General features: G+C 42.0%; 1 protein-coding gene across 5 annotated transcripts in view; it reads left to right on the forward strand.

Moving 5' to 3' along the window:
* LOC138184918 (uncharacterized) overlaps nt 1–24,452 on the forward strand; it is a 104,803-nt gene that overhangs the window by 74,907 nt on the left and 5,444 nt on the right. The window contains exon 5 of one of the 5 annotated variants that reach the window (XR_011174449.1): nt 18,765–18,927. The exons of the other annotated variants lie outside the window; for them this stretch is intronic. The gene's annotated coding sequence lies outside the window, so the exon portion shown is untranslated. Of the gene's footprint in view, nt 1–18,764; nt 18,928–24,452 lie in introns of those variants that run through there. 5 annotated transcript variants of the gene reach the window in all.

Consider the following 24,452-nt stretch of genomic DNA (forward strand, 5'->3'; position numbering starts at 1 on the left):
CGCAATCACTTAGTTGCCAACCCAACAGTATGTTCGCCGTTTTACAGCAACTAAGGTTGCAAAACGCGTATTCGTACCATAGGTCGTAGATGAAAAAGGAATTTCAGGAAATACGACACGCCGTGGAATTGCGATATCGCTGGGTGCGCTCGTAGATCCGCTCGAACGCACGCGGACGGTAGGCTCTTAAGAGTTTCTGAAACTTGGCAATAATGTCGCGACGCTAATGCGTCTCGTTATTCGACGTACTACGTACGCCGTTTACATCAGCGTAACTCTTTGAGTGGGTACTTCGATTTTTCTTCCTTTCTCCTTTTTTCTTTTCTTTTTTTTTTTTCTTCCGTATATTCACCGCTTCTCGTGTAATTTCATTTAGCGCACTCGTTAGCGTAGATAATTGGTGCAGCTTGTTATGGAAATAATTAATCGATTAGAATTTTGTATTCGTATACAGCTGGGAATAGACGACGAGAAATTGTGGAAATTATTCGCGAGAATTATAGAGAAGAACGATGAATTAATAATAATTATACGTCGGAGACTGTACACTTGTGTGGATTAGATTTTGTTGAAAGAATTCCAGCTGAATAGTGGAAAGATGAAAGTACAGGATGAAAAATTGTGACGATTATTCGCGAGAATTGTAAAGCAATACGACGAGTATAATTCTACGAAGTTTGAACAGAACCGAGTAGTCCAGAGCGTTTCGATTTCTGCAACTGCGTTAACAGCATACGACATTTATTTGCGCATACATGCTTAGATTTGCACTATAGGCACGTTATACCAATTAATTGGCAAAATTCAAATTTGTCGTCTTATCTCTTTCTCCGCTCATCCTCTGTCCATTTCTGAAACCTCGTCCAAATGCTATATCCAACACTCCTTTTTGCTAACCCACCAATGGCCAGGTATGAGAATTTCACATATTTCCCCCTCACAGCGAATCGATTATCCAGAAAACAAACGCACAACACGCTGCAACACGTCGCGAGCTTGCAACCTAGTGTCATAATAATCCGTTTCAAAGATACGACTTTAGCCCGGATTTCGTTAAGGGATCAGAAATTGCAGCGGACGTTGCGCAAAACGTGGAAAAAGGAGTTACGGTGATCTTCACGTTGCATCGAAGACGAAGAGAGCGGAGAAGAAAGTAGCTTCTGCACGGTGAGACGAGCTCTCGGAGAGTTTGAAGAGCGGGAACAAAGAGGAACGCGAGATGTCCGAAAGAAAAAAGGAAGAGAAACCGGGAGAGAAAAGAGCAGGCGAAGAGGAAGAAAAGAAAAAAGGAAGAGGAGAGTTTATTACGCTTTCGCCAAGTTTTATGTCCTTTAATCTACACGGCACACCCGTGGGGAATTGTTTTACGCCGATGTCGCACCCGCAGCATTTTACGGGCCACTTTGGATAACGTGGAAGCTGCGCCAACGTTTGACGAAAGTTGGAACAAAACGGCGGCGAACGAAAGCCAACGCATGGATTAATGCGTCGATGTTGAAATTGGCCCGTTCGTAGAGCGGAGCGATCGAGATCGCCCAACCGCCCTTTCCTCACCCTCCCAACAACCGGAGGAACCGGCAAGAAGAAGTAATTTTCCGTCTGAGAATTTTATGAGAAATTTGACGAGGGTCCCGCACGATCGAACCCTCGCTGTGATATCCGTCGCGAACTTTTCGTTCGTTCGCTATATACAGGGTGTCCCGTTGTGTACTCGTATTCGTAAGAGCGAGAGCATTTTACGCAAAGATAGGATTAAATGTGAAAATTCTCCAGGGTATTACAGAGAAGCCTGTATTTCACGCGTGTCTAACGCTGCTATCGGTAATTTAAATCAGCTTAACAATACCAATCGTGCTCGCAAACGACGTATATCTTTCTTCTAACACCTGTTCTAAAAAAGTACTCTTCTACCTACGAATTAGGGTACGATCATGTAATCGTTGAAACGCTAATTTAATCGCTACAACATTTAAGGTCGTTGATTAAATTGCTTAAAATTATGAAGATTTTAAGATTCCGGAATTAACAAATAAATTTTCGATACACTTACGAGCATCGATATACGATTGTTATTTAGTTCCATGAATGTTATAGATAGTATAAATTATTTGTATTTTATTTTTCTTTTGTTCTGAATTTACTACATACAATACGTAAATATAGGAAAGGTCTTTCGTCGGTTAGGAGTTTTCAGTGCAACGATACCACGTGCATGGTAACGTGGTCGTTCGATCGCGTTATTCCGAAGTGATATAAAGTTGAGATTTCGTTGCGATAAAAGGGAAAATAAAAAATAGAACACCGATACTCGATGGCGAGAGGATGTGCGATAGTTATTTGTATTGCTTCTTTTTATAGTCGAGCAAGTTAGCGAGGATGATCGACATCATCGTGTCAAAATGTAGGAATAAACTCGCTAGGTCCTACTTCCAATTCGTGTTCGTTTCAACGTACAATCGTGAATCTACGTCAGTCTGGTCGTACTATCTTCAACTATATCACTCAACGTACAGCTACGACGGTCGTGTAGATGACATCATCGTATCAAAGTATACGTTTAAGGTTTTTGTTTATACCCCATGAAAAATGTATTCTCTACCTAAAAATAAATATAATCTCTACGTGACATCATCGTGTCAAGGTGTACGATCTACGTGTATACGTCAGTCTCATCGTACGATCTCAATCTACGTGTATATCAATCTCGTCATACAACCTGGATCTACGTTGTTCAACGTACAATCTACAACGGTGTACGACGACGTTATTTGTACGATTCGTCGTTAGACGTACACCTACAATCGCGTGCAATCGTCGATGATGTCGCCCACACGATCGTAGATGATCATCGTTGAATGACGTAGGTCGAGACGTACGATGAGATCGACGTACATGTAGATCGTATACCTTGATACGATGATATCGCGGGCTAGAGATCACATTTTTCCTTAGAATATAAATACTATTCTTTAAACTTGGACGAGGTAATAATCGAACTCTTTCAAAAGCCGCAAGAATCGTCGTTAAAGCGCACCACTAATTTCCAAAACCTCTGCTCACAGGCTGACGACTTGGCTACCCATCTCCGGAAGAAACAACGGAAATATCGCGCACAGCAACCTTCTCGCTCGCAGATAAATATAAAATCCTGCGGGCAAGGTACATAAGGTGCGTCCCGAGCTAAGAGTGTGACACGCCCTCGTATATAATGATGAAAGGAACAAAAGTGGACAAGTCAAGAAATAGAAACGGGCGGAAGAGCTGTAGTAATAAGGTATGAAGAGAAATCGAGGGCAAAGGATACAAACGAGACGGTGGTCGAAGCTGGAAAAAACGGTCTCGAGAAGCTGCAGAAGGGAAGAAGAAAGAAAAGGATACGGTGTGGAGGAGGGCGGTGAGGGAAGCAGAGGAACTCGGAGCAACGCGTACGAGAGACCCGAACACCTAGTGCAAATTGAAAGGACGGAACAGGGACAGTCGCGATACGACAGAATAGTAAAAGGAAGGTATCATGGAAAATGCAGGTTATTAAGAAAGGAAAGCGAAGCAGAGTAGCCGAAGAATATAGTGGAAAAGGAATGAATTAATAAGGTAAAGTTACGTTGGAAGAGGGGAAGGTAGAAGGTCTCGTAGAAGAATGCCGAGGAATTGAGAGAGAAGTAGAATTAACCGGAAGGATGATCGTGCTGGGACAAAGGGAAGGAGAAGTAAAGGGATGAGGAAAATAGTAGAAAGGAGAAGGAAATAGCTGAATAGGTTTCGCGAGTATTTTAAGTATTTGAAGTATTGTAATTGCGTTACGTGACTTTGACGTATCGCGTTGCTACGTGTACACATCTGTCGATGGTCACTGGACATTTTAATAAAATTTGGATGCAAGTCGTCTTAAACGTAATGCGCATTAATCACACGAGGAATTGTATAATAACTCGTAAAGAGAATGTTTCCACCTCGCTGCGACAGATGCCATCGATGTCCTCTAACTCTTCAACGTGTATCGACTTTATCGCGAAGAAATTGAAACCCCAGCAAATCTGGCCGTGCTTCCCAAATCGCTAAAGAAATCCCCCTGCGATACGTAGAACGTCGAAAACGTCGAATTTATTCAATGCGATAAACACCTCTACGAATCCATCCAACTACTACCGTGATTCCATAAATAAACAAAAATTTGGATAGGACGATTTTTTATTACGAAATAAAATAGTATTTATCGATTGTTTGTAATTGAAACAATACGTGAATCAAACAGTATGTCAGAAATCCTAAGAAAATATTTTATATTCGTTTTTCATCCGCCCTTGTGCAAATATCACCGCTTCGTCTAATTTTCATACCCTGTCGATTCTTTCCTTCTTTTTTCAATATTCCTGCTGTAATCGTCTTGCAACTTCCTCCTAATAATTGCCACAACCGTTTCTTCGACTTTTCGCCACTCTTCGTTTATTCTTCCGCGTATTGTAACTCGTCCCGCAATTTCTCAAATAAGATCCACTTAACCATCCATTCTTAAATCGCTTCATTCGAGTTATACAAATACGTATTTAATTCTGTACTCGAACGTTATCGCAGAGTAGCTGTAAAAAAAGAAATTAACCGAACGAGATCAGGCCGGAAGATCGTGCTCACGTGGTATCAATCTAACGACTAATTTTGCTAAAAATAGCTAACAGTCCGGTGATTTATGCACGGGTCGTATATCGATTTTATAACCGCAAGCACGTGCCAATGACTTTTTCAAGGCCGAGAGTAGAAGAAAATAAAGTTTCGTGTCTAAATATAAAATCATGCGCGATAATAATCGAACTCTGAAATCGTGACGCGGTAACGTTCGCCGAGTGGAATGTAACACGCGCGTTCCCCCGAGTCTCTTACAGAGATTAAAAATCGATCCGTCCTTAGTCCATTCTAATTCGCATGAGCCATCGACTGATTAAAATCCGCTCCCCGGATACGACGACAGGGCCGTACGCGTGTTTGCGTCTCACCCTCGCCGTCACCCTCGCGTCTTGCTGCACCCTCTTCTTCTCTGGCCGCGGAAATTGGACGCGATTTCGACGACGAGATCAAGCTAGCGTCGAATGGAACGAAGAACGAAAAGAGCAACGCCGCGTCGTCCTTTGCACCGTAATAGACAGACTCTGTGGCCGATCTGACGCGCCAACAAAATTTCATTGTGCAACCCTTCTCTTGAGATCGACGCTGACCAGATCGGATGGCCGTGCGCAAATGCCCGTGCACATGGTGCACCGTGGCGTGGCTGATTGCTGGGAAATTTTATTTCACGCTTGTATCGCCCGGTGGCTGTCACACCACCAGATATCGACGTCACGATCTTAAATGCTACTCCTTCGTTCTCCTTTCCTGTCTTCCTGCATTTCTTTCGCTACCATTCGCGCGTCCCCCTTCTCACGCGCTTTTCGTCGAATAGTTTGAAGATTTATTCGGAAATTCTCGTTGCTTTCCGAACGACGACTCAGGTCAGATCAAGTAGCGTGAAAAGCAAGGGGAAGCGTTGATATCGTTCGAAGTTATTTCAACGAAGATATTTACCTGCGGCTTTTCGTCGCTTGTTGACCGACGAATAAGTTCGCCTTAAATAAACGAATTAAGTAACGAATAAATACGAGTCGAAGTTCGAGGAGATCGGATTAAAAAGCGGAAACACAATTGGAAAAATAATTGCGCTTTATCAGAGTAGAATCGAATAGGACGCGCAACTACCCTCCATCTTCGTCGATTAATCACACGCTCGTTCCGCTCGAGGTGCAAAGGCACAAGACGAGAAACATCGTCGATCACTCGATTTGCCTGCACGTTCAGCCATCAACCGGTGCTTCTCAACAAGCTTCGAAAAAAGGCGCACGATTTTAATAAACTTTCGTCCCCGATAAGCCCCCGAACGTCCTTTATCATTCCGTGGAAGCTCTCGCGTCGGCTTATCGTTCAACTTTTTTTCCATCCTTTCCATCCTTCCGTAACCACGGCTTCGCTCCATCGTTTCTTTAATAACCGAAAGGCTCGATTGAAATTGTTAACGAAGGAGCACGAACTGTATAGAAGGGAACAGGATAGAGTATCGTTGAACGAGGAAAAAAGAAGAGTAGAAGGGGCAGAGGCGGAAGAAACAGAGAGAGAGAGAGGGGAAAAAAAGCAAATTTCAAGCATCGACCGTACTTCCGTAAGCAGCTGATGCCTGAGAACAGGCGCCGCGGCGTCTAGACGCCGGCGGGAAAACCACCCCCGTTGTTTGGCTCTGCGCCACCCCTTCAACCCCGCCATCAACCTAGGGGGAAAATAAAGCTTCGACTAGATTCAGATATGCCATAGCCAACCGAATCTTCTTCGTCTTTCCTAACATTTTTCCAACTCTTTCTTTTCTCCATGTTGTTTTTTCGCCCTTTCAGAGAATTATATAAGATTATCGTAGATTATAGTAGCTTCTCCGTTTCGTGATACTTCTATATCGCACTCTGAAAATCCCTCTCCCCTATTAATCAACGTAGGTGTCTTTTAGAATAATAAATATTAGGTGGTTCGAAAGTTTCTTTCGCTTTATAAGGAAATAACAGACGCACGATATTTTTTCTTTTATATTATTTTATCGAATAATCACGATACTGTATTGAATTTTGTTCAAAATGGATCGTGTCATGATTCGATGAAATAATATAAAAGAAAAGATGTTGCGCGTCTAATATTTCCTTATAAAACGAAAGAAACTTTTCGGACAATCTGATAGATTGATTTTGATTGATCGTTTAAGTTTGACACGTGCGTCTCGTAAACAGTGGCTGATCGCGGATACAAATAAGAATTGAAATTATATTTAAAAAATAGGAATTTTTACCTTCGATGTGGCAAACGATTTTCTCGTTTTAATTAACGTGCGCGGATGTCTTTTATAGGCGAACAATTCGATTTGGAAATTTTTGATTTATCTTGAATTACTTATGTGGAATATTATATTTTATTTTGCATCATTTAAATTGTAAGTTTGGAATCGATCGAAGATGAAAGTATTCATGAATACATATTAAATCAACGATAATTCATGGCGATGACGAGAGAGGCCGGTTATGAGGGAAAAAGCAAAGTTATTAATCAATGTTTCACATTTGCGGATAACGATTTCCGTTCATATTAATTAAAATCCAATATGCGGGCTTGGCTTTATGGCTCGGTACCTGCAATCTGCCCGACCCGGCGAAAATTCACGTTAACTTTCACGTGGCTGTTTCGTTTCGTTTTAATCGAACGTTAATAATGGCTTTCTTTGTTTTCCAATTAAATTAAAAGCGGTGCCTTGCAATTAATAGAGATAGGGGATATTGCAACTATAAATTGGAATATTTCATTCCAACGTAACGTTTTATTTGACCGCTTCTCAAGAAAGGTAAATTTTATAGGTCAACTATAACATACGAAAAGAAGCAACTTTTTGCAAGTTATCGCGTACGGTGAAAGCAAAAGAAAAGTTCAAAAACGTTGATCGAAATCGAATGAATTAAATCTCGTTGCCACCTGACAAATTTCCATCCATTCGAAGCGCTAAAACTTGGAATATTTAGATTCAGAAAACAAACTTCAAATATGCAAATTTAAAATACCAACGTTTCAAACAACAGCATCTGACGTATATTCCAGTTCGTCGAATATTCAACACCGAAGCATTTCGTTTCTAAATGTGAAAAATTTCAAAATATTACACCTCGACCGTTCGAATCTAAACCACTCGAAACTGTAAAACAGTGAACGTCAACGTTCAAAGTAGCCAGATTTCAGGGATTCGCGGTTACTGACGCGGAAACCTCGAAGCGACAAAATTCCAGCCATTTTCAAAATTCAATTGCCAATTTTCTCGTTAATTATTCGCTCGCATAATTGATTATTCGATCGCCAGCGCCAACTCTCGCACGATTCAACAATAGCGAAACGTCGTATAAACGTAAATTCGGTATGACGACCGCGATTCTACGCGAGCTGGTAGTTCGGCTTGACGATTTGCCGTGGCAAAAATCCAGTGGCGCGCACTCGTTGCGTCATTTACAGGGCGGAGCAGCGCAATTTGAATTAGTTTAACGAGATACGGCCATCGAAACTATTCCGTGGGCCGACACGTCGCGCCATAAACGCGTTCCGTGGCTTCTGGGCCCTTGAATTTACGTACGTACAGGCGCGCGCCCCACACTTGCCAACTTATTGCACGTATCCAAATTGCCACTGGCCGGATTTCACTGTGTTTATCCGGCTAATTTATCGCGCGATACCAAGAACGGTAAGCGGCACTCGAGCGACTCGAATTACTCTCGTTAATGAAAGAGCACAGGTACGAAGAACGCGCGATACGTGGAAATTGCTTATCGTCGCAGGAGGAGAACGGAACTGGCGATTTGCGGGATTTTGTATTTCGAAAGAGTTCAAAGACGCTGGTCCATCTACGCGCTAAATTATAACGCAATTGGCGCGGTAGTTTTTACGCGCGATGTTAATTTTCGGGGCCAGTCGCGAGTTTGCGTTGTCACGTCGGAGACAGGGGCAGTGGTGAAATGAAGAAAATCGCTGGTAGTTTTCTCGCGTCGTTCGAATGATTTCGCGTAAGTTTAAACGTCTCACGAGCAAGGTAAGGAACAATTCAGACTTTAGATATACTGGCAGAGTTTATTGTGTGAATCCAACAGAGTGACAGTTAGGAATATTTTTTTTTAAGTAGATTACAATCAATTCTCATTGAGAATTATTTCGTTTTCCCAAGGTTAATATTAAATTAGACCAACATTTTGCTTTTTGTTAATATCAAACTCTAAAGCTAAACTCTGACTCTAAAATTCCCCAAAAAATAAATTGCACAAATTCTCTTGTAACGTTAATATTTATAACACGAAATATTCATTTCGGAGCATATGATTATCGTTTAATCGAAAACCAAATCCACTTATCCCGTTACCTGTACCTTACGAAGTTAATGAATTTCGCTGACGACCCTCGCTCGCATAAGAAGCGAACGAAATTGAATCGAGCAACGGGTACTAGCAACCGTATCGTGACCACAATGCGTAGTCGCGGTGATCGATTAAAACTGTAAGGTAATTAGCAATTAGCGGGCTCTTCTGCTACGGCTAGACAGGAGGAGACGACGACTGGTCGTTAGGTCCGCAGGGGTTTGCATAACGAGCATGCCAAGAGTTAAAATGTCAGAGGGTTGAGGCACGTGCGTACGTCGATAACCCTAATAAAGTCGTTATTGCATTACCTCGAGGTCCGTCACTCGAGGAAACTCTGCAGCTCTGTCGCTTCCATTTCTTCTCTCTACCGTCGATCCTATTTCTTTCTCTTTCGCTCTTCCAACGGAGGCCATAGACAAGGGAATCGAACTCGTCGGCCGGTCAACAAGATAAACTAGTTTATTTCAATGACCGCAACGTAGGTAGCCCTCGTTTACTGTCTCGTATTATTTAGTAGACGACACGCTCGATGCTGGAAGACCTCCGGTTGGGAATGCTGCAAATACGAATCACGTGGCTGGTTTAGTAGAAATTGAAATACGTTTGATGGAAATGTGTATTGGAAGCAGGATATCGCGCGTATGGTTGCTCGCGAAAGTATTGGTATGTAGCTTGCCCATATGTTTTTTTTTGTTTTGCATATATTGGATGTTGAAGTTTCATTGGCACTGTAATCACACGCAATTGTCGTGATTATGTTGGTGAAATTCTTGATGATTTCGGGAACGTATATTGAAGTTATACAGTATATTATATGGTTAACACTAGAACTATCACACCAGTCAAATGGGCTGGTTTTACAATTTTATTTTAAAATTCTTATTCATGCATATTCGTTTCAAATATCTTGATGAGAAAAATAACGATAGAGAGATCTGAGAAAATAAAAGTAAATTTTGTTCGATGCCACTGTCGCTACTGTAATTCAAAACAGTCAACATTTTCTTCTTAATCCGAGTTTGAAAAAACATATTAGACATGCCATTTAAAAAACCAAAGGTGACTCTGATATCTCGGTAAAAAAGCAAGATAATAAGAAAAACAGATTAGAACACTGTATATCTGCCTAGACACCGTGCAACTCTCGTTTGAAACGTTTTTTCCTACAACGAATAACATACGAGTTGTTTTAAATGATCGTGTCAGGAGACTCACGTTCTCTGTACGTTCTCCAGTTGGTTTCAAATTTCCCTGTTTTCCAGCCACGAAATTTCAATATGTTCCGCACGTAATGCGCGTAACGGTACATTCGTAAAAATTTCTCGCTCCGAATGTTTGAACAATTTCGCCAGCCACTGCGTGTAATATCACGTTGTATCGGGTTTGTCCCGATTCCGTTGCTCGCGATTAACGATCGCGACCGAAAATTGTGCCAAAATTGAAACCCAATGGATCGCTTATCTTTTGATTATCGCAACGATATATCGCCAGCCCTAAACACCGATAAACACGTTACACTACGAAATACACGGGTTTCTTTTCGTCTGTGACGCCGTCGATTGCATTGGACGAGCGTGACGGAAATTCCTCGTCAAGCTAGACACGTTCGGTTCGTGTGCAGAGCGTTGATCGAGAAAATTAATTGCAACGCTGCGAGGGAATTCGCCTGTCGCCGATGCGCGCCACGACGACTACAATTAAATATCGCGACCGTTCGATCTGCTGGCGCGCAAAATGCCGCACATACGCGTTAATTCTGGCGAATATTCGCCGCGTAAAGAAACGCCACGATCCGCCAGAAAATAGAACGGTGAACTTTCGATCGAAGGATTTACCGGATGATCGTATCTCGCGATCGAGATATTGAAATCTCCGGCTTTGGCTAGCGCAACTTTTATGGAAGAGAGGGCAGGCGGTGTTTCGTTTGAATTCGACTCGTTTTCGCCGCGGTTTTGCTGACATTTATCAATGGGCGAATCTCTCGGTACCAAGTATGTAAATATGAAACCGGAATTTGCCTATAAATGGCCCTAGCTGATAATGTAGTTATCACTAAACTGCGTCATCGATGCCAAAAGTCTTTGTTGACATCTCACGAACATTTTCGAGTCAGAACAATACAAGTTTCATACAACAGCATAGTTTGTAATAGCGTTGAACATGTCAAATTTTGTGCCTGGAAACTACGATTTGCGGACAGCATTGATTTTCTGTTACCATTTGAAGAAAACTGCTGCAGAATCGCATCGAATGCTTGTCGAAGCTTACGGTGAGCATGCTCTTGGTAAATCACAGTGCTCTGAGTGGTTTAAAAAATTCAGAAGTGGCAATTTTGACGCGAGGAACGAAGAACGTGGAAGACCACCGAAAAAGACCACCGAGCTGTTAAAACCTGGCGAAACCGTTAATACCGAGCACTATCGACAACAAATGATCGATTTGAATCAAGCTTTGCGTGAAAAACGACCAGAATATCAAAAAAGGCAACACAAAGTAATTTTGCTTCACGATAATGCATCATCGCATACAGCAAAACCGGTCAAGGAAACGATCGAAGCGTTCAGTTGGGAAATACTTTCGCACGCGGCTTACTCACCAGACTTGGCTCCGTCCGATTACTATTTATTCGCATCGATGGGACACGCACTTTCTAACCAGCACTTCACTTCTGACGAAAATGTACGAAAATGGCTCGATGACTGGTTTGCCTCAAAAGAGCGACAGTTTTTTTGGCGTGGCATCCACCAATTGCCAGACAGGTGAGAAAAATGTATAGCTAGCGATGGGCAATACTTCGAATAAAATATTGTTAATCATTTTCATACAATAAACGTGTATTTTCTATACAAAAATTCCGGTTTCATATTTACATACCTGGTAGAATTAGACGGCGGATATTTACGCGAACCCGCGGTTCTACGAACGTATGGTGCGAAAAACCTGTGCACTGAACTGTTTCATTTTGTTGAACGTTATAACGAGCGCTGTGAATGTTCTATATTCATCGTATTATACGCGTCTATTCTGCATCTTCAGATTCACCATCTAAGTGTAATTTTTATTCCCAATATTACGACAAACGATCGCTCGATCCTTCGCAATGGGTTAAGAAGAGCAGATATAGAGGCTGGAAGGAAATAAAATACGGAACCCGATGAAACGCAATCTGTGATGAAAGAGAAATTGAATAACTGCGCGTAATAGATCGAATGATGGATGCGAATAAGAGGAAGACGCGATATGCAATGTACGATGAAACGCGGATCTAATAACTCGTGTTTCTCGGTGCACACGGTCCTCCACGTGCACAAACTTCCTGGACTACAGGAACGCGTACTGGTTATATATCCGGTTACACGAGGTTCGTTTGCTCGCCGGTCCAGTCACATTGACTCGGAAGTCTGCAAGTAGTTAGAAGGGAAAAAGAAATAGTTTCCCGTGCTACGCCACTGCACGGAATATTGATCGACGGGGTGCAAAGAGACTCTTATACTCGACACCAGTCGTCAGCCAACCCTTACGTAGGCCCTCGCACGCTCGCGGCATACCTTGCAAGACACCGCCGATGGAGTCGCCATGGAACATTAATTTTTCCGCCGTATTTCAACCTCGCGGCTAACTTTGTCAATCGCGACGGGTATAATGGCCCGTGGAACTCGATGATCCTGCGGAGGGCCATCGACGATGTCGAACAGAGAATTTGCCCGGCATACATTGAAAAATGACGAGAACGTTCCGATATCCGTCTTATCAGTGCTACTTTACACGAGAATGCGATGCAATTGATAAATAGTGTAGTATCGTAAACTATTCTAATTAGTTTATTAATAATAAATGAATTAAACAGATGTTAGTTAAACAGAAAACAATGGTTATTCAACATGAACCAAACAAAACAACGTATTACAATTAAGACAACTAGATAATTAATTAACAACACAGATTCAACTCTCTCTCTCAACAACGCTAACAACACTATCTTGACAACACAATCCACGCTCTTTGGCTTCTCAACGGATACTGTTGTTAATTCGTTTATGTCCCATAGCAACCGCTTCTTTATAATTCGCACGACAGCTCCCAGGTCCTTCGTCCACGATACTACAATAGTTTTAGGAGAAGTAATCGTTGTTGTAATAACAATCTTTATCGCTTTTCCTGCGGGATCACAATGTTCCGCTTCCACTCGGATATTCCACGTACCATGGAGTATGATAAAATAGAAATATAGTAAATTTCATTTATATACATGGAGGGTCTGGGCGAATAACATGCAAAAGATAAAGATAAGAGAAAAATATAGATAATAAAAACATAAATACTTTTCGCGTATTTTACGGACTCTAAGACCTTTTTGTAGCACTCGTTCTAGGACTCTTTCCGCATCCACCAGCGAGGTTCGCTCCGTATTTGCCGTTGGCGAGAAAAGTTTCATGGTCGCAAAAAATCGTAATTTTGATTAATGACAGTTTGCTGTCTCGTTAAACGCGCTTCCATTCCCAAGAAGCGAAATTTTGCAACGCGAAGGGCGAGACTTCCGTGTCGAGGCCACGGTCTCCGTACCGCCCCCGGCTGTTATTAATTTTTTCAATTAAAAATGCCGGCAGTGCAGTCGGCTGCACCCGTTGCGCAAGAGTTTTTAACGGGGCGCGTTTCGTTTCCAGCTCGCGTGAAATTTCTACCTCGGCTATCTTGCCGTTTCTTGTCGTTATCCCTTTAAATTTTATGCAATCGTAAAATTTACCAAGGAAGGAATATTTTTCCTTTTCAAACAGACTGCCGGTGATAACGCGAAATGATCGAAAATTGCGAACGAAATGTTGCGCGTTATGGCAACGCCCTTAGCCCTTAGCGGATTGATATTACCATGACGATGATCGCTTCCTCCATTTTTCACTAAAAGTTAGTTAAACGAAGGTGTAAACGAACAATCAATCGGAAATCGAACATCGGATACTCTACAAACAGTGGTATAAAAAATTCTCCAAGAATGTCGCAACAGAGCTCCGACAATGTTCAGAAAAATACACTAAAAATGCTCCTTGTTCGATTCTTTGAACGTTCGGTCTACTCTTCGCGAATGTTTGGTCGCGTTCGTCGTGAAGACGCAGAGCGACCGCTCGAACGGTGAAATGAAATATTCCTTTCGCTAAATATTTCTCAACTTTCTGTCTAACATCGCCGAGCGTTCGGCCGTTTAATCGGAACGAACCATACGATACGTGTACAATGGTTGGAATGGTCGAACAAAACCAACGATAACTTCGTATCCGTCGAACTGTGATTAAACCAACCCGTAATATAGCGTTAACAATCGTTCGGCGGAACGACGATTTCGAAGATGACGAAGCGGAAAGGGGATTTAATATTTCAGCAGGGCTGGCGTGTAACATCGAGGGACATCGCAGAGGCTAACAAAACGGGCTAGGGCCGAAAGGTAAAGCGGCTTGGTTTCTGTCGTACATATTTGAGAGAGCAGAAGGGGTGGAAAGAGAACAAGATACAACAGTCGATGTTGGTTCGCGTCCAATGTTCATACGTCGCTACGAATATTATGCATTGCGCGTAGATATTCTATTGGAAACGGCTGGCATGAATATGTAGGAAAGCACGGCATCTCTACTTCAGAGTGTCGGCCACCCTTGCATCCCCTCGACCGTGGCAGAAGTCTCTCGTGAGCTTGCAGTCACCGAAATAGCTACATTTGGCAACTTTCGAATTTGTTACGTTGTACGACGATCGGCTCGGCGAAGAATATCTTCGATGGATCAATTGTTTTTATTTATAAAAGAGACGCTTTTATTCGACAAAAGAGAAAAGGTTTCGCTTCTTTTCCTTCGCTTTGTGAAATCGTATTATAAATTCTATCCACTTGCTGCCGGGCGATTGACTGCCGAGACTATTCTTCTATTTAAAATCTTAAATGGATTTATCGACTGTCCACAGCTCCTTAGCCTTATCAAAGCCTTCCACACGCACCATTCTCCGGTTCTTTCTTCTTATTCTACCGTCCGTCCTTCCTCTTCAGATTTGCCCACGTAAACGCTGTATCGGTTGTGAGTTAGGCGACGCTTCGTGCAACGAAGTCAACTCGACCAGCGATCTCGGAAAGAAACTGTACGAAGCCTTAGCTGACCCGAGCGTAGCTTTAGTACACCCTGTATATGTTCAGGTGTTTATTGCATTGTCTAGCAGCGACTCGTGTCTCATAGACCCGACGCTTAACTCCCTTTTATCGCGTAGAAGTTTATTAATAAGTAAATTAAAGGAATTAAACGATGGTTGAATAAAGCCGAGCCTCTCGTCCATCCCGCTGCGAAAGAACTTGCTTTATGAAATTTTAACGAATACCAGCGTCAAATCCTCTTGAAACGTTCGTTGCGTCATCTTTCGACGTCGAGTAAGCTTTAAACGTTCGACTTTCTTTTCCTTCGTACAACGAAGTCGCAGAGATATGAGAGGAACGTAAATTCTCCATTTACGTTGGATTTGGAAGAGAAAAAGTTGCCGACTAAAAGACCCTACCCATTTCCCCTCCACTTAATGAAATTAGGTATATCACTTAAACCTTTAATTCGTCTCACTCTGAAAGAATTTCATTTATTCTACTCTAGAAAATTCCGCTTCTCTCCTTTACGCAAATTGAAAACATTGAAGTTTCAACAAATACCGCGAACCAGCCCTTTCAACAGTCGTCTTTACGCCGTCTTTTGACGTCGACCGAGGTTACGATTAAGCGTTCAACCCTTTTTCTCTTCGTATAACGAAATTGCCAGGGACACGAGGGGAGGAGGAGAATGTAAATCCGCAGAGAGAATAATAACTTAAGCCAGCAGGCAAGAAGAAACGCCAGTTGTATTCATTAAATCGTTCTACTTCCGTGCAATTCGTTCTTAGAACGTGTACCATGGTTTGGCAACCGCGTAAAAAGATTCTGGGTGAATCCCGCAGGATCTGATGCATATTCGATCGGTACCTGCATTCGGGACGTCGATCGATCGGACGAATCTCGGAGACAACAACGACGACGACGACGGAGGCAATTGGATCCGGTGAATGCGGGAAAAGGTGAAGCGGAACAATTAGATGGGTAAATCGGACTTCGAAGGAGGAATGTCGAAACTGGTAATCGGGGAACACAGTTTATTTTCTCGATGAGGAAAAAGTGGAAGGAAAGTGGCGCACGATGTAACCGATGAATATAGAGAAGATGAAAATAGAGGAAGGAAATTGATTCAATCGGAGAGTCTTCGAGGTAGTAGTCGCAGAATATCATTTCCTTCCTTCGTAAGTAGAATAGTAGACGCGGCGATCATTGAAAAGTGGTGCAAGAGGGGAATAAATTAATCGAAATAAATCTGAATATTTACATAGAAAATGATGAAATTTATTAAAATTAAAATTATTTAAAATTATTTAAATATTTACGTACAAAATATTCGTATAATTAGCCAATACGGAGGGACGAGTATGTATTGGGTTGGCAACTAAGTGATCACGGATTTTGTCATTAGATGGTATTGACAAAGCCCGCAATCACTTAGTTGCCAATAAATAGCGAAATATTAGGTGTAGAAACGAATAATTGAAATTTTTCAGTGAAGCTGATTAAAGAATAACGCGGCAGGTTGTTCGATGGAAATATTCGCTGTTGCTCTCTATTATAACTTTAAGCCATCCATCGTCGAATCAACGACGAATTTTATCACGAAAAAAGCTACCACTGTACCGTCTAGACCGCGTGTAGTCTTTAGACAAGATCCGATCGTCGAGTATCTTGCCCGCTAATTGGAAGAGGGTTCATCGGATAAGGCGTGTTGCATCGATCGAAACAGGTAGTAATCGGAAGGAGTAATATCCAGTGAATCAGCTGGCTGTCGCAAAACTCGTTATGATGTACTCTGTAGTAGCAGCAGTTCGAGGCTTAGCGTTATCGCGCAGCAATTTCACAGAACGTCCTTCTTAATCGGTAGCCTGACGATCGGATCTTGTCTAATTGTAAAGACACGCGATATTCTTCCGTGATTCTCTTACAAAAAGCAAGAAGAAATACTTGGAACGAAGAACGAGCGGTATTTGTTTTTGTAAAAAACGTTGAATTTCCCTGTAAAATTGGAATTGTTCGTTCGTACGCCTAATACATAATCCCGAATTCATTTGATTGTATCGCGTACAGTTTATCTCTATTCCTCTTCGTAATACAGAGTTTAAAAATACATTTCTCGCACTTTGGAGCTTTATATAAATATAAAACAGCTTTCGAATTTTTATTTCAAATAGTAATAACGAAATAAGTTACAAATTACAAAATCTGGTACAAGCGCTTCCACTGGTTGCACGCTCAGGGTTGTAATTGCACGTCATACGGCATAGTACCATTATGGGAAATCGTAGAACTATAGTGGAAGAATAATTTATAAGACATTCTTCGGAACGACGTTACAGGTCTGTGTCCGAACGTTGTTGATAGACAAGGTTACACGGAACAATGACCACGAGATACTAGAAAATCTGAGACATTGCTATATCGGCAGATGAGCGTTAAAGTGGCTGCAAAACAACGTAAATCTACGATAACATAGAACATTATAGAACAATATAAATCAGCCAGAATTTCTTACAACCTCGTTCCGTTCTTCTGGAACGGTTCACCGACTGAGATTCAATTTTTATCGCCTCGAGTCACACCGTAATCGTATATCACCGTCGAATAATACGTATACGAGTGATCTGTAAATAATACGTGGAACTTAAGCGTGGTACAAATTGCTTTCCACCGGTCGGCCGAGCGGCTTTAGCGGACGTGCAACCTTTCGCCAGCACAAAGCGCCTCTTCTACCGAAGAAGCTTTTTCCGCCCCGTGCTTTCTTTACCGCCTTGCCATTTCGACGGCTTAAGGCCTTCCGATGCGGCCCTCGACCAACGACCTTCTAACAAGATATAATATTTATATCAACCGGTGAAATATTCTCCCCTCGTCGTTTGTAAATATGGAGGCCGTTTCGTTCAACAGCTCGGTAATTTGGTCCTGGCCGCGGTAATGGCCAAAGGTATAATAATTCCGAGTACGACACGCTAACTTTCATGGTAGTATAATATACCAAGACTATTGCGACTCGTCGTTGGTTTTATGGAAATGCAATGCCATGTGCCGCTACAGATTTGATTCGACGTGGTAGTAAGACGTTATTATGTTCGTCAAACTCGTGCTACGTTCTTCCGGTCATAATCGTATTTTTCGTAACGTTAAGAAATATCTTGAGCTTGGACGTAGTATGACAGAACTGTTATTATTCGGTATACATGAGTTTTCTCCTAGTAATTTTGTATTAAACTTGGAAAGTGTTTTTGTTCGTTGATACAAGAGCAGCATCGAAGTATAGAAATTCGAGCGTCATAGGATAAATTGACGATTCGATCAGCGTGTCATACTACGCGATCCTTCCTTCCAATTTTGTATTAAACGGTGAAAATCTTTTTGCTTGTCGAAAGCACAGTAGGTTTCAAGTATACGAATACACCAAGTAGATAAATCGACCAGTATTATACAACACGATTTTTTCTTCCAATTTTACATTAAACATTAAGACTGTTTTTGTTCGTCGCAACAGCAATAGCATCGAAGTATACAAATTCCCCGGTTGTTTGTAAAAATCCAACAGCTCCACGATCCCCTCGAAACCATCGATGAAATACACGTCGTAATCAGTTCGATCCGAAAGGCATGGCGTGATGGAAAGTCGTATTTCCGGTGCTGGCATTCTCTTGCACGTCCTTCTTCCCATTTACATTTATATCGACATTTTTCATTGTTTCTAGGTGTGTACGATCAGCTACCGAGATGGACTTCGCCTTTCTTCTTCATCCTGATGGAATTCATAGATATTATTGGCTTGGCAAGTGATTGCGGATTTTGTCATTAGGTGGTAATGACAAAGATAATGACACGTCTCTTCTTCACCCTGATGGAATCCATAGATATTATTGGGTTTTGTCATTATCACCTAGTGAGGTGGTGTTGGATGTAAGTGCCAAAGAAATACTCTTGATGTTCAACAAAAGAGGGTTTATTTAACAATCAACAATCAACAATCAACAATCAACAATCAACAATCAACAATCAACAATCAACAATCAACAATCAACAATCAACAATCAACAATCAACAATCAACAATCAACAATCAACAATCAACAATCAACAATCAACAATCAACAATCAACAATCAACAATCAACAATCAACAATCAACGATCAACGATCAACGATCAACGATCAACGATCAACGATCAACGATCAACGATCAACGATCAACGATCAACGATCAACGATCAACGATCAACGATCAACGATCAACGATCAACGATCAACGATCAACGATCAACGATCAACGATCAACGATCAACGATCAACGATCAACGATCAACGATCAACGATCAACGATCAACGATCAACGATCAACGATCAACGATCAACGATCAACGATCAACGATCAACGATCAACGATCAACGATCAACGATCAACGATCAACGATCACGCTTCTCGAATGTGTTTGCCTCGCTGTTACGCTAGAGCTTTCGCACTCCGCAATTCGGAACGGAATGAATCTTTTGTTAAAAACCAAACGGATTCTTTTCTCCCACTACGCAGGCGTTTGTTAGATATCCGCAATTGTTGCGGCGTATGCATTTTTCCGTATATTCGGCGAAAGAACCGTAGGGATATCGATGGTACATTAGGCATGGTGAGCCTTACGCTTTGGAGGTATAGCGCTTTGTGTCGCGAAGCCATCAGAAAGTTCCATCGTCGAATGCTGCCACAGTCTTATTCGAACGTACCACATTTTCGGCCTATCTTTAGCTTATCTTTGTAATCCCGTCGAATGTATCAAAAATAACTGATCAGTCCCGCGTTCCATTACCTAACTAACTGTCTTTTATACCACACCGCTCTCTATTATACCACTATATCGTGCGCCGCAGGTTACTTAATTTTGGTCGCTACATAGGAGGACTCATAGGAGGCTCGGTGATCCAATTATCGTGGTGCACCGCGAACGCTGAAGCACGGATGACGCGACACCCTCCGACCATCCCTTTTCACGTCGAAGGGGAAAACCAGGCTTGCCGCTACCTACGTTGGTAACGATCCTCGAACGTAGAACGGATGATGTCTCGCCATAGGCAGCGAGGATTCCATTCCGCTGACGGATATCAATTCATTTCCTGCGAAAGCTCGCAACTGCTGTATTAAATCGCCGTATCCGAATGTTTGCGAATCTTTCTTCGCCTTTGCTTCGCAATTATTCTCTATGGTCTGTGATCTCTATCGACCTGTTTCTAAGTGTGAATGGAAACTGTCTGTGCGTCTATATGTGTGTGTGTGTCTGTATTACGATACCGTTAGGTTGAACAAGTATACAATTTAGATTCATCGCGATACGTGACGATCCGAGAGATTGAAAATGAAGAATCGCGCACGCGAAAGAATTACACTGTCTCTGTATTCGATGCTTCGTATAAGAAGGGACGATATTGTCTGCAATTGCACGATCAATCTCCTCGTTCGCCAATGAAATCGTAGCGTGTACAGGGCGCGGCCGAATAATGCACGTACGAACGAGCATAAGGTGTGCACGATAATAACCCGATGAAAGAGTAAGAAAGAGATGTACAAGAAGATTGTTTCGTCCGAAAAAACCGAGCTTGAAGTTGAATAATTATCAGCCAGGTATGGGTAAGCAATCGGCAGGAAATAATCGTACATGTGAAAACAAGTGAAAAATAAGGAATTTAGGGCTTCGTTTTCAAGACGATAGAGTACGATAAATTTTCAAATTTAATTCTCTCGTAAATCAAGCAAACAAAAATACATTTTCCACTTATCCTCGCTCGTTGAACAACCTCTTGCCGATTATTCACTCTTGTCCGGTGTGGAATCGGTCATGTTCAAGTATAGTTGATAAATTTTCAAATCCGATTTCCTCGGAGAAATTTCATTCTATGTTTTCTTCTTATCTTTGCATAAGTAATCGCCTTACGGCCGCCTGTACATTCCGCCACACTCTCTACACCTGTAACTTCTTACTTTATCGATCTCCTGAAATTGTTCAAACGCATTCAACCTAATCAACGCATCAAGACCTAAAATCCATTAGTCGATAAATCGAGACAGCGAATCGCATAAACTGGAACGTAGAAACGTAAAATATCTATCTATCAGTCGGTCGCTGAAAACGTAATAATAGTACACTCGCATCTGCTAGTGTGCATTCGTCGTTAAAAGATTCAAAAGCTCGTCTGGAATTCTTTGAAAATGACCAGGATATAGAGGAGTGGCGACATTCGCAAGAGAGAGGGTTGCGATTGATTTCCTCGGAGCAATCGGATAAATCGGACGACGTCAGTGGGCGGAACAGGCCGCGACGTATATTCGATGCGACACACAATACCGCACAGTCGAGCGTATTCTCGATGGAAAATAGAAAGCTCGCTTACAGACCAAAAGTGAAACGATCTAGAAAACTAGGAGGCACGCGCGATAAGCAGGAAATCGTTGCTACGTGACCACCCCCTTTGCTCTACACGTATCCAACGTTCGAATCGGTCGGGAAAATTATTGTAATCTTCGGCAGCGCTTTCGATACCGGCGTAACCGGCCCGGCCCTGTGTCGTCGAACGCTCGATAAAGTAAGGATATTCCACTTGCTATTTATTTTCGGCTCGATAGGCAAGAAGAAGAATGCCGCGCGAAGCTTTTTCATTCTTGTAGCTGGCAGGAACGATCGAAAGGTGTACTCGTAGAAAGGTCTTGGCGATGCAAGCTCCTCGTTCCATTGGCAGATAGTAAGAAAAGTTAGAGGATATTTGTATTTAGATTGACGATTTTTACGGATATTTAGCTCAAGAGAAGAAAATGTTTAAAGAGGCGGATGAAACGGGGGTAGCGGAATGAAAGTCAATTTTTGCGGGTGCACGCGTAACTTCGTAGAATTCCGTGCGCGTGTATAATCGTGGAGTTAACGCTTCTGTTAAATTACGTCGATCTGGATAAATACTCAGCGAGAAACGAATAAATTCTGAAGGTACACGAACGTTGACATATTCCACGGAGACAAGCTTAAACAACGCGACACTTTGTTCTACCGAATAGCTGCACGAGGACACAGTTCTCCTAAGTTGTATAATTAAGAAAGAACGAAGAGAAACAAGTAACGAGTATAAGGATCAGAACGATGTGATTTGTTACAAAAGGGTTAATTTCGTTGTTAAAAACGCCGTCTTCTAGGATCGCGATAAATCTGTAGAAATGTTACTCCTCGCGTGTTTAAACGATCATCGTCGTACAGACTCGTTAAATAGCAATTTAAATAAGAAGGCGAAGAAATGAAATAGAGGAAAAGGAAGAGACACGTGAAACGCGATAATATTGCTGCAACGCGGACCGTATCAGCTCGTGAACGGAAAATATCGAATATCGATTTAACCGAAGGCTCGAAACCTTGGCATTGAATTCACCAGCCTGGCTGCCTCTTTTGCCTTCGCTCTCTATCTCCTCTTTATTTTCCGGTACGCTTTTCATGCGTTCCGCTTTTTCTTCCCTTTTCATACGCGCCATTGTTAGACTAGACGCTCTGAAACTACTTTTCACCCGGGGGGCTGCAACCTACACGCTCACCGCTTCGCAATATCAGCCTATATTTTGTCGTTACGCCATTGTGGCCCCTGCTGCAGCTCACGAAACCCCGGTATCCCTTGTTTTCTTTTCACCTACGCTTCGGCGAAGCTCCGCGGTTCTTCTTAATACCCGGTATCATTCCGTTGCCTGGTCAGAAGGCTCGGTTCCTGGCTTTTGTTTGCCACAGACACGATACAGGCGTTTAAACGATCTAAAAATTGGAGACGAAAGGGATAAAGAGATCGCGCGATAGATTCCTAGAGAGATACGACGATGATTAATTACGTCGTGACGATTCCGCACGTCACGGACCACCTGTTCCTGTGCCTTTTATGCGCCTCCTATCGTCTCTTCGTTACACGCGTTATGTTCGTCATCGAGAATCGATAAATTCTTCCCAAAAGAGAATCTACGCACGAGATTCTTCCACACGTAATGGATCGCTCGCAACGTCAAGAGCAGAGTAGCATCTCACGGGTATTTCTTGCTCCAAAGAAAGAAACCACGAAGATGGACAAAAGAAAACGCGTTTAGGAACGTATTTTTTAAAAATCGCGAAAGAAAAGCACCGCTCTTCCATTCTACCTGTACCTTTCTTATTTCCATAGAATATTCGCAGAGAGGTGAAATCTGTCGCGTTGAAATTCCAGTCTTAGCCGCAATCTAGTCGGTCGGATTTCAGACTCTCGCGACCTTTATCGAGCCACGTATTTCCGATTCTTCGAGTTTCGCAATGTTCGCGCAACGTCGTATCGTTAACGCGCCGAGATTTCGGTCTCGCGATTTTATCTTTTATTTCTTTCGAGCGACTGCCTGTATTTAAAACAAAATTACTGAGGCTTCTTCGTAGAGCGTCTTCGGCAATTGCCTTGGTACTTTGCGATGTTACTTGTTACGTCGCTGCCTAATCTTTCTCCGTTTTCATTATTCGCTACCCTGTGCCACGTGCTTCCTTTGCTTCGCCACTGCGTGTAAACGCGTTCTACTCTCGACATTCGTTTCCATCAAGCAACACGTTTCACGTTGCTCGTGCTGCGTGTAGTGCAGTTCAATAATCGAACTAGCTAAGCCAGCAGTCTAAGTAACGTAAGAAGAATACATCTCTGAAATTTCTATTACTCACTGTCGTCTCTAATTATTCGTCTGTGCAATCCACCTGTCTCAACGTATCGTTTCTCACTACGAACTGCAAAGGGTTAAGGGGGTGTCCTGAATTAGAATGTTCTGAAACAGCGTTTCTTTGTGATTTTTTTTAGAAGGGAAAGAAAGAAATGAAGTTATTAAATTTTGAGGTATGGTTTTATATATGGTTTAATGAATACAAACAAATTTGTTTTAAAATAAATTCAATCGGCGGGGAAGATCCATCTCGTAATTCTTGACTGAAACAAAAAACCGAAAAAGGATTAAGTTATTGTATATTTTTCCTCTGGATGAACTAAACAACGGCAGAAAAAAATGTGAAATTAAAAATTTTGACGGGTTAAAAAGAAAAATAAACTTCTCGCAGAGGTAGATTTCATTAGAGAATAATATCAATTGTTCTGAATTCTTCGATGGCCGACTATTTGATTACAGTAAAATATTTAGTAATTACGCCGTGTCGCTGACAGTGAAATATTAAATAGTAAATAGCAATTACATCCGCTTCTTCGCACTTTCGTCTTCTTTTCCCATCTAGTTTGCTCCGAGTAATACGTGTGTCAAAGGCTACCATCGTTTGCCAAATACAAGCTGCACTTTCATGTTTTTATATTACAGTGACATACCACGAGTAACGAGAATTGGAAACGTATTAAGCGTCCTGAACGCTATTAAGAATGAGAAATA

The sequence above is a fragment of the Bombus flavifrons genome, chromosome 11, assembly GCF_040668555.2.
Source record: "Bombus flavifrons isolate JBK064 chromosome 11, iyBomFlav1_principal, whole genome shotgun sequence".
NCBI lineage: Eukaryota > Metazoa > Arthropoda > Insecta > Hymenoptera > Apidae > Bombus > Bombus flavifrons.